A 12,057-nucleotide genomic window follows, 5' to 3' on the forward strand; every position below is an offset into this window, starting at 1 on the left:
TATAGAATACCTGCAGATTTGAATTAACCAAAAGATAGAGTTTTTGAGATACAATATACACCGCATTGGCCAATACTGGGTACCTGTTTGATAACAGTGTATTTGAAATAGGCACAACTGTTGTATCCTACACTGTTGTATTACTAAAGCCGGTATTGGAACATCTCTAAGTGTCAAAGATGAATCTGTTTCTTAAAAGAATCACTTTACATATACAAAGCATGTTCTATCAAGCCATGACATGTGTCAGAAAACATACACCTTGTCATATGTATGTGAGTTGTAGCCAGAAGTCATGTGTGCTCTGTGAATGTCTTTGTTTCCTGTAGCTGTTTATGAATGCGTCCTATGCATTGCTTAAGGCTCCAGTGGTGAAGTTCACAAACAAAGGGCTGCTGAGCTGGAGCCTGGCCCCTTGTGGGAACGAGGCAGAGCTTCTGGGGGCAGATTGAAGAAGTGAAGGTTGTTAGGGAGAGTAAAGGTAGCGCAGCATGCAACAGCGCAGCTCCACAGCTGTGACATTGTTTTCTGATGACTTTCTGTTCTGGAGACAGAGCTCAGAGGTGCCGTCGTGTCAGAGACTGATGCTGTGTCATCCTCAGTAAAGGAGGCTACACATCTTGCCGATAAAACGTCGAGATTTCAAACCAACACATCAAGAAAGTGTGTGATCAATTTAATAGAAAGCAAAACACAATATGGTGCTTGTTAGTATCTTGGTAAAAAACACAACTGATCTAGATCCAGTTATTTCTACTGTTAAAGGGGAACCTGGCTCTATGTTTAGAAATGGGGGCGTGTACATCTGGAAACTTGTCAGATCTCCTACGCCTGCAGCTGTGACACAGCGGCAGTGGCAACAATTCAATATTATGGGGCAACTGTGAAACTCCACTAAATGTGCTAATAAAAGGCTCAAATTGTTGAGCCAAATTGTAGACCATTCATTTACACGCCCACATTTATAAACATTGGGCTCAGGTTGAAAAATACTCAAATTCCCCTTTGAAGAGTTTAGAACAATTCTGAGAGGCCATGCAGTTTTTAATATATTGAGCCATAACTGAGGGATTTTTATTTGTGCTCCTATTCTCCAGTGTTCTTCAGCCTCATCTCACCCTCACTCCGCTGAGGTTTGGGGGGATGATGGGACGCACTATGCTGCACGTAACGAGTCTTGTTTGGTTTCTCGCCATATTTCTCAACCAAGTCGCTGACCTGCACTTTTACCAGCTCATCCACTGACTGCTTTGTCCAACAGCAGCTTTGCCTCTAATTGCTGCCTCTTCCTGTCGATATGTTTCGCTCCACAACAATCTGTCTTTTTTCTGTGATTGAGTTTTCCTGCCACAAAAAGCCAGCCCGGCGCTCAGCACTCATCTTCTCTGGCTTTGTTGGCTCTGCACTATAATGTCTTATTATGCCTTTCAGGTACTTCTTTCAAATTTCATTATCACTCTGTTGGCTCTGTAAGCTCCTGTACGTCTACCCTTCCGTCTGTGCACTCTCCATACACACAGTTCAAAGTGTTTCCCCCTGAAAACCGCACTTCTCCACAGAACATCTTAAACTTAAACAACTCTTATCACCACACCTTTATACTAGGAATCAGGAGCTACACTATATAAACCGTGGGCCTCCAGCACTTTTTAACTAGCTCCTGCCTTATCTCCTGAAAACAATCTTTTTTCATAATACCCTCATTTTCCAAAGCTATAATAATGCTGGAGTGCCGTCTGCTTGCCAGGTCTCATAGCTGTGAATATGTTTTTAGCTTCCATCTGCAGGTTGCGTGTGGTTTTAGTGTACGGGAACATGTTAGCACATAGAAGTGAAGCACAGCTGCTCTAACAGCCTTTTCCACTGCTTCCACCCACCTTCATGTTGTGATTGCACCAGTTTCCTTATTATCCGCATAGTGAAAGCAAAGTGGAAATTTGCTAATTTGAAGAAAAACATGTGGTGAAGATCACTTCAACATTAGTGACTCAGTTTTCCTTTTCTTTTTCTTTTCCTCTCCCTTCCTCCACAACGTTTCCTGACATTATCATCCTTCCTACGTCAGCGTACAAAGTTCAATTCCTCCTAGAGACGGCATCCAGATGTATCTCTCCAACTTTTCTCCTGTGGCATAAATAAATATATTTTCATGTGGTGGTATTCAGCTCCACAGTCAACCTGTAGACAGGTTATTCCTCAGATGTGGAATACAATGGTGGAACCAACACTGCGGTGTAACATCTGGACATGTTTACAATATTTAATACATCCCAGATACACAACCAGCTCTCTCCAGACACTGCAGGAATATTAATGGGTACATGCTCTACACTTAGTTTTTTTTGTCACCTATAGTTGCTCCAGCTATTAATTCATTTTCACATGTTGTATTCACACAATATTAAATATTTGTTAACCGGCAACATAATTTGGAAACTGCTAGCATTTAAACCAAAATATGCTACAGCTACAATCCAACATTATTTCCAAGGTTCCAAATGTACCAACTTCATAAGCTTTAAAGTCTTACTAAACACATTTGATCAATTACAAATGGGATAAATGCCTTTTCTTTCAAACATGTTTAAAGCAGTCCATTTAAAGGCAAGAGCCCAGTGCAGTCAGGACACTTAATTCAATTGTATTAGCTCAGAATGACTCCATCACACTAACTGTTTTTTTTTCTTTTAGCACTAAACGTTATTGGATGGAACAAGGTAGCACAAGTTGCTATTGCACACTGCTAGGCTACATTATTTGGTGCAAATAAAGCCTGAGTTTATTTTGCTAAATGTTGCTCAGTGTTATACCTATAAATTAAGTATGGGTGTGTGGGTCTATGACGTGACATTGGTGCAGTAGTTCATGTTTTCTGCAGGCACTGAAGTAACTGAAGTTCAGCCATGGTTGTGGCATGGTCTGTTACTTTGGCCTAGACTGATATATCTTAACAACAGCTGTATATATTGCTGTAAAATTGTTTACAGTCATTCATTGTCTCCAGAGGATGAATCCTAACGAATTTGACGATCCTCTCATGTTTCCACTCGTGGTATCATGGATCTATCACAACTACTGGATGGGCTGCTAGAAAGTTTGATTCAGATATTCATTCTCACTTAAGGATGACTCATGATAACTTTGTTGAGCCCTAGAGTTTTCATTTGTCCAACTGAAACCCCAAATCTCAGCAAAAACATTACTTGTTTAAACATCACTATGTTAGCATCGTCATTTTGAGCATGTTAGCATGTCTTGTTGATAGAAATGTCACAATATTATCCAGAAGTTTACGACTAAATGACAACAGAGTACATGAGATTTTATCTGTGGTGTCTGGAGATGAACCAAACTGTGTAAGAGATCCCAGAAATGAAGAGGCGTTGGGCCTGGGACTTATATTTTTATGTATTTGAGTTTGTAGTTTTATTCTAATGCACAAAACTTAATCAATTCAGAAGCAAAAGCACAATTAAGGAGACCTTCAAAAGGAACATTAATATGTTCCAAATCTGAATTTCTCCCATAGCCCTCATAATATTTTATACAACTTTAAAATGGAGCAAATCAGATGATTCATTTTGAATTTCAACCCTCTGCTTTACACACCCTGTAGGAATGTTTCCTTTTCAAAGTTAGTGATAGGAATCAAGGTATGTGTCATAACGGAGAGGTGATAAATTGGTGAACTGTATCCGATCAACACTGCGTCTTCGGTCTGTATCGTTATGACAGTGAATTACCGTGGCCCCTGTGTTTGCTCAGCCACTGATAGAGGGTAATGGACTGAGACTTCTGAGCGGAGCGTCTCCTCTGCCAATTTTTCACTGGATCCTGACAAAAAGCTGTACTCTCCAGTGTTTTATCTGCAAAAGGTTTCAAAGTGCAAACCAAACCAAACACAGAGGATTTCATCTGTCTGACATAAAAGTCCAAGGAGTCAAGGCCGGTTAAGAATCGTAATGACTGGAGCTGTTGACTCATAGTAATGGCTGTATTTCTTTTTGTGGAAAATATTTTTGCTTAGTCGACACCGAGCTGAGCCAAGGTGTTAATGTAAGTTTCCCCTTATCTGAAAATACACTTCTCTGTTTTGTTTTCCCTGTTCTACTGCACCTTCCAAACTCTCCCCTTAGTTGTTCCTTCTCTCTCTCACCCCAGCTCCCCCCTGCTCTTCTCCCTTTCTCTGCGATGCTCCCCCTCATTTCTCTTCCACCAGGCTATCCATTATAGGCAGTGTCACTGAGAAGCTTGTCCTGGTGCGATGCATTGTGTGCGGCATAATTCACAGATACAGTATAGCGGCTGTGTGATAAAGACTGCATCTGCCGCGTGGACCCCTTCTGCTGCTCTGAACTAAAATGAACCATGTGTTGAACACTCACACGGGGGGGAAAAGGGGATTTGCAAACTGAAAGTATTTCCAACACCTGGCTGGAATCATGTGAAAACTGTTAATTCCCTTTTTCCCTTAACAGGGCAGAATATGAGAATGTGTTTATAGAATGTAATGAAAGTGTTTTGTCACATTTAAGCTTTCCCATTCATCTGATCACCCTCCGATACTAACCTTTGATGGGTTTCCAGCTTCAGCCCCGCACGGAAACAAACTTCTCTCTCACTTCCAGGAGGCGAGGCGTCCGAAGACCTGAATTGATGATTCTGGCTTTAATTAGTATAGCCTGTTTTAGTGATATCAGCCATTCTTTACAGGCTATGCTAATCTGTGCCAGAATCAGCAATGCAATTGGGATGGATGCATTTCTCCATGACGTACATTAAGGTCGTTTGCTGCACTGCTGTCATTCCTTGAACTTCTTGTCCTATTTATTGCTGGTTTGGAGTGAATGCTTTGAGATATAATAAGGGCAACATTAATAGTTCCTCTAGATGGTTGGGAGTTCATAACAACCTTAACAAGGTGCAGGTCTGCAGATGAGATTTAATTTGTAGTAGCCAGAATGAAAAATACCAATGTACAGTAGGTCTATGTGTCTATAGGTGCTGCGACCGAGTGGCCTTTCCTGAGACACCTGCTGGGCAGCAATTTGATGAGTGTAAATGTCAAAGATGATGTCAGTATCTCACCCCTCCCTTATTTTCTCGTGGATCATTGGTGCGAGAAAAAGTTCAGAGAACCCAGACTCCAGAAGCTGCTACCGTGCTCTGCTGGTGTCTTTTCCATTAACCCAGTCATCAGAGGCTGAACCCGAAGACACTTCATTTAACAGCTTGCCAGTCCTTTAAACAAAAAATCATTAACTCTGCTGAAGCTTGTTTGACCCCTATAATAAGAAATGTCTAATGAGAACCTTGTTTATAAATGCACATATGGGGAATTTAGAGGATATATACCATATATATATAATCCAGATTTGATACTAGTTAAGGCTGGCACACATGTAATTAAAGGTATAACATTTACATAGATTTCATTTATTGAATTCAATATCTCTATTTTAGCTGATATTCTTCATATTGTATAATGTGTATATGTAGATTGTTGTGCAGATGACTTTGCTCTGTGTTTTCATTGTTTCTGTGTAGCTAGAAGCAAATTTTGATACATAGCATTATTTCTTTTTATTTAAAACTATATGATTGGATTATGTATTTTTTACTTTTTTAAAGCAAGCATCTTTTCCTGCATATTCTGTTTAAAAAATCATATCAGCATTTATTGGACATTATATATGCTAATACTGACATATTTGTCAATTTAATTGGCCCACCAATATATTGGTCACGCTCTAAAGGATCCATATTTGCATTGGTTCAAGTGTAGCTGCTGTGCACTAATGAAATTTACATCTCAGTAGCTGCTCATAGTGTTTTTTCTTCCCCCAACGATCAATATTTGTGTCATTTGAAGTCATCTGAATGATTTGTATTTTCAGGACATTCATTGCAGTTTTTATCAAATAGTACTCTGATTATACATATTTATCTCTCAACAAATTTCATTTTTATTCATGCCCACCACTCTCAGCTGATAAAGGCTTTGACTGTGGGTATGTCTTGCCTCTGTGTGTGCTCAGTGGGGTAGAGCACAGTGGGCATGCTCACATATAGGTAAGCCGCCTGAAAACCAGGGCTCTGTGGGACTGGCATTCTGCTGTGGCCCATGATTGGCAGGGGAGCAAATGGCGGAAGCATCTGGAGGCACTTGGATCAGACTGTGATAAAAATGCAAACACACACAGACACGGGCAGATAAACACTTATGCACACACGCAATGAGTGCAACTAGCCCGACACTAACCCCGCAGACATCTTGACTCTATCTGACAGTGAACAGGAACATCCCTCCACCTGTGAAGGCTTCAGAGCTGAGGCAGGACAAAAGTGCTCTTATTAACATAATCTCCACGAGAGTTTTTCTCATGTACGACCTTTAAGGCTTAATGTTTAAAGTAATTTGCCATCAGTCATTATTTGGCTTCCACAGGGGAACATGATTAACTTGTACATTTGCCCCGTTTCCCCTCTCGCACACACACACACAGTTTCCTCTGAAATCGGCAACAGGCTCCAGACTCAGGGTGATGGATTTTGGGTATTTGTTGTATTACTGCCCACTGTGTCCCGTTATCTACATCAGTGTTGATAAAGCACGTGTCTCTGTGGCTAACAGCAATTAACTTGCATCTCGTCCTGCTGTGTTTAAAACCCTAATGTAGTTGTTTAAATCAGACCCACAGTGTTCGACTTTACAGAAAGCCAATGATTGCATTACCCCCCGCCAACCCCCCCCCCGACCCTTGCATCAACTTAGGCCCAATAAAGTAAATGCCCTCAATTAACCATTCCTCAGTTGGCCTTTTATCCCTGTCTGTTTTTCGTCTCATCAGTGGAAATAATAAACTAAACATTGTTGAGCTATGGGATGTATTTATAGATTTTACGTTTGCATTATTTAATAGCTTGCATATTTATGACGGTCGTGACATTTTGGGCTGACGCTTTCCTTCTCAGTCTGCCTGCTCTAATCCACTGGTCAGTCAAAGTCCCTGTTTAACCCTGCTGATACAATCCCAGCTGAATCCTGCCCATCAGCAAGGAGCGAGCAGAAAGTGCAGGGGCCGCCCGAGATCACCTCTCCACAGTGTTATACTCCAGAGCACCAGGCCCCTGCGTTTAGCCGAACGTAATTTGAATTCATTACCTCCCCTCCTCTCCGAACTGTATGCATGGAAAGTGTTATGCCTGAGCAGCTATAGGCTCTTAAGCTGCCGTACTTTATGAGATACCCGCCATGTGTGTGGGTGCGTGAGCCATCGCACATGCTGAGTATCTCCAACTCTGTCTCCAAACATTGATAAGCGCCGGGAGGGAAAGTTTCTCAATTTTGCATCGTAGCCTGGAGCGAGAAAAAAAAAAAAAAGACTAACACAAGTTCTATTTTACATTTTCATTTGCAGTAAATCAAGATGAGAGCATGTGATAAGAAATTGGAATCCCAGTAATTTGCTGGTGCTTTGAGGCAACATAAACTTGAGTTATTGAAGATGGTGGATTCTGCTGCATGCAACACGTAGTTATCATATATTTATATTATAGTTTGTAAAAGTTCAAACTGCAAAGAATCTGGTAGTGACAGATTTTTAATAATAACTTGATCAAACACAGTAAAAACGAGAGTTGAGTGACTTGATGATATATCATTTTTGTTTATCATCAAAGATTTTTACCATGGCATCTGTACGTATTATATTTTAAGGACATTGTGGGCGATTCTCCAAAATACAGGACCAGGACAAACCCAAGCTCCAACTTCTCAGATTGGATTTGCTGCTGCTCTTCATCTTTCAATACTGACTATCTCACCTTTATTTTTAATAGGGAACAATTTGAAAACGTTCCCTTAGGCTACAAAACATTGTAAAGGTCATTTATTACCATTTAACGACAAACAAGTCAACAATCAACAGATTCATTGATAATGAAAATAATAATTGGTTGCAGTCATAATCAATAGAACTTGATTTCATTATGATTTATGTTGATGTATTCATATAAAGATATATACAGTGTGATAGAGGATTCAATCTCCATACCTTGATGAGACTAATAAAAAAAATTCCTCTTCATTTCCAGTGAAAAATATGGGATGTGGGATCTCACTGCATCTATTTTTATAATACCCAAGTTAGGCACCCTTCTGCTTTTGTTTTGCTCTCTGATCGAACCTTTGAGGATCACAGAGAGAAAGAACTCACATTTTCTCGAGCAGATTCAGACAATGTGACTTTAATGGAGCTCCACTTCTAATACATCATGTCTTGTTCGTTTCTCTGGAACATTTGAGCCTGGCTGCCCCTTGTCCGTCAGCTGAGCTGACTGCCAGTGTGATTTGTGCGGTGCAATAAGGCTCACAGCCATTTCCTCTGTGAATTATTGGAGCCAAGAATACCACCCTGTCTTGCAATTAATGACACTCCATTGATTCAACCCATTTCCTTTTGGAAAGAAAAGAAAAAAGCTCTCTTGAGGGTTTTTCCTCCCTCGGGACGCTTATATTAGACATAGATTTCTTTAGCTTAATGCACTTAGTTAAAATATTTTCTCTGGAGACATAAGCAGCAGAGCTTCACCAAAGTATTAACCCTAACAGACCCTAAATCAAGACTCCACTCAACTTGATTTGCAGGCAGCAGCTGTCTGGCTTATTTGCAGAAGCTCATATTGTGATGAAGTGGACCAGTCACTTCTGCTTTTGAACATTTCACTCACATCAGCGCAGGCTGAGGTCAGCGGAAGCCGGCCGAGGTCTGATTATTCACGATGAGTTCAAATATACTTTTGGGATCGGACAAAAATTCATTTTCGCATACGGATTTCAGCTCATGTCGAATAGCTCCTGTGATTTGCTTTGAGGGCCAAGAATTGAATCATACTGTGGGTTATTTCTCCTCCCAGTGGATTTGAGCCTGAAACAGTCTCTGACATCTCATGATAGTCCTCCTCTTTGTTACTTGGAGAAATGGCAGCAGGTTAAGGAAAGAAATATCATTATCCTCTACCTGTTCTTGCTCTGTCTCTTTTTGTGATTCGTTTTCCTGCCTGTTACTGCTCTCGCTCTGTCTTCTTTTCCCCCACTGCCTTTATGCATCATACTGTACGATCTATTTAGTTGAGAAATAACCTTACAGATGCACTTGCCTCCACACTCACATGGCTGGCAGATGGCACAAAAAGCCTTCCATCAGCGTTATAGGGTGAGGGACCGTGTTATTGGTCTGCATCCAATACTGAGGGATGCGGAATCCTACATGGGGCAGAGGCAAAGGCTATTGAGAGCAAAGTCGCAGCTCTTGTTTGTATTGAGAGTGATGAAAGAAAGAGGTTGGAGGGTTTTGAGGAGCGTGCAGTCCGTCTATAAAACTGAGAACTTTACAAAGTTAAGCTTTACAGAGTTACCTTGAACGATGTCCAGGATTTCACCTCCTCTGCAACCTTGACGAGTCGATCTGTGCAAAGTGTGAGAGGCTGTAACGTCGTTGATGTCGTGCTCTTATAAAATGTACAGAAAACAAGATAAAACAGTATTTGTTCTCATACTCATCTCTTTTACCAAATTGGTGTTGCTTTAGCTTTTAGAACCTTATACGCTCTTAATATAGAAAGATTGTATTACACTTTATTTGACATTAAATACACATGACCATCTCTTATAAGATGATGCTTATATGAAACTACCTAAATGTGTTGAAATTAGTTCAAACTAATCACTTTCAACCAAACAACATTCAAATGCTGATTTTGATGATCAGCAACAATCGTTGAATAATATATGACAATATAATATTAATGGAGACCGTTTTTTACATTCTTTCACTTTTAATACTTAAAGCACATCTTGCTTAAAGTACTACCTACAAATACCTTTTACTATTACTTACTTACTAAGTACAATTTTCATATGTTGATGTTGTATTTAAATATATGTATTTGATTAGATATCACCACATTAACTATAGCTGGTCTATATGACTTCAAAATGATATCATGATTATTTCAAACTTAAACTTTGATTGTGATTAATGAAGGATTATTTTATAACACCATATAGAAGCCTTGAAGTTATTTAATACAGTCTCTTAGTGTAAATAATTTGTAAATAAAGCATAAAAAAAGCAACGGAAGATGAAAAAAAAGGGATTATTCTTGATAAATTTGTTCAAAATTTAGAATTTTCCAATAAACGCAGCCTAGCTTCTATGATATTTATCAGATTTTTCATTTTGTTTATGTTATTTATTTCTCTATTTATTTATTTAGTTTGTTCTTTGTTCAGTGTAGCGCTTCTCTTTTTACCATCCAAGGTCATTCACTGGCTTCGAAGTGCTGAAACTTGGGGCTGTTTTAAAACTTTTGACTGGTTGTGTATCTTTACCTGAAATCTATCATAAATATTTCAGAGGATTTAGAAGTATTGACTTTGGTCTGTATGACGTCCAAAAAGAAACAGTGAGTTGCAGGCGAGACGGCCACCACTCACTTTTCACAGGTTTTCCACTTGCTGACCATCTGCTCATCTGCTGAGTTTCCTGTTGTCTCACCTCTTTAGGAAATTAATCACCCTTTTATCATGTTGCGCTTTGTGTGAGAAGGTCACATTTTGCTTTAATCTGTGATGACCCATTCTACACTTATCTGCAATGAATGATAAGAGGTGTGTTGCTCTTTTATTCAGTTATACGTAGACGAAAGTTAAATGTCTTTCCCTCTAACGCTTGTAGAAACGAATGGGTTATAGATCAGGACCAAGACAAATTTGCCTCAGAAAGGTATGTTCAGCTTAGCAAACACATTCAGTTGCACAATGCAATCAATCCAATTTACCATCAATGAAACAACCGCTACGACGGCTAATGGATTTCTGCCTCGATTTCCTGTCTCGCCCAGTTTCCAGGTTGTATTGGTTTGTGTGGATTCACCTCGTTTCCGCTGCAGTTTGTCTCCCCACACACACAAGTGGACTCAATACGACTGAAAATCTCTTTTGGAGACGAGGAGCAGAGACAATGAGCCTTGATCTGATGTGACTTCCGATCAGCACCTCTGTGCGTAGCCATTGACAGAGAACCGGCCCGGTGACACCACGTTAATGTTTTCACTGGGACAACATAATGCAGAAGCCAATACCCCAGGGCACCAACTGAACCATGCTTATGAATTTGTCCTTGAAGATGCGGCAGGATGGAGCGTAAATGACAAACATTACTTCAGTGCCGATTTATCCAGCTGCTCTAATCCAAGCCGTGTTCTCCCCCGCTGCCCCAACCCATCTGTGTTTTCAATTCATAATTTAAGCATGTCAAAAAAATATCTTACCTCATCAACGTCATATTATAGGAATGTAGCTAAGTAGGACTTATATCAAACCTGTCACAGGCGTCTACGGACAAGAACAAGTGAAGTCGTGACAAGCTGTGGGATTTCACTAGTTTCTGCATGGAAGGGTGCAATTTGAAGAAGGCGACGACAGACCGGGGGTGTGGAAAAGCAGAGACAGATCAAGAGGAGGCTGAAGTTGAGGGATAGAGATTGATGATGGTAGAAGAAAAGACCACAGAGCTTGGAAGTGAAGAAAGAAGGGTGGTTTTAAAAAGAGGAGGCAGTGTGGGTTCGTCGGAGCAGCGAGCGCACGGTGCTGCTGGAGGAGCCGCAGCTGTCCCCCCCCCGTCCAAGTGGCTGATGCCGTCAGACTAATTGATAAGCATGCATGGATAATAAAATCTATAGCCATCTGTGTGAGAGTCATAGTCTCAGTGTGGCAAAGACGCATTGGTGGAGAAAGAAATGACACAGAAAATAGAATCATATTAATCGTCTGCACATCCACTGGAATTAAAATTGGACTTGACTGGAGAGGGGGTTGAATCGAACGCTACTCACGGCTCGACATTGCTGCAGTGTGACACAGCTGACGGGCCTGTTTTGCCACTGACATTGTAACGGATACCATATTGTCTGTGTGAACCCCCCCCCCCCCCCCCACATATCTAGAGGTCATATTCTCCACATCACACGTAATCTGTAAAGCTGCGCGTG

At 40.6% G+C, this 12,057-nt stretch overlaps 1 protein-coding gene across 3 annotated transcripts in view; it reads left to right on the plus strand.

Moving 5' to 3' along the window:
- chrm3a (cholinergic receptor, muscarinic 3a) overlaps positions 1–12,057 on the plus strand; it is a 76,943-nt gene that overhangs the window by 32,119 nt on the left and 32,767 nt on the right. The gene's annotated exons all lie outside the window — the stretch shown is intronic.

The sequence above is a fragment of the Hippoglossus hippoglossus genome, chromosome 15 (genome assembly GCF_009819705.1).
Source record: "Hippoglossus hippoglossus isolate fHipHip1 chromosome 15, fHipHip1.pri, whole genome shotgun sequence".
NCBI lineage: Eukaryota > Metazoa > Chordata > Actinopteri > Pleuronectiformes > Pleuronectidae > Hippoglossus > Hippoglossus hippoglossus.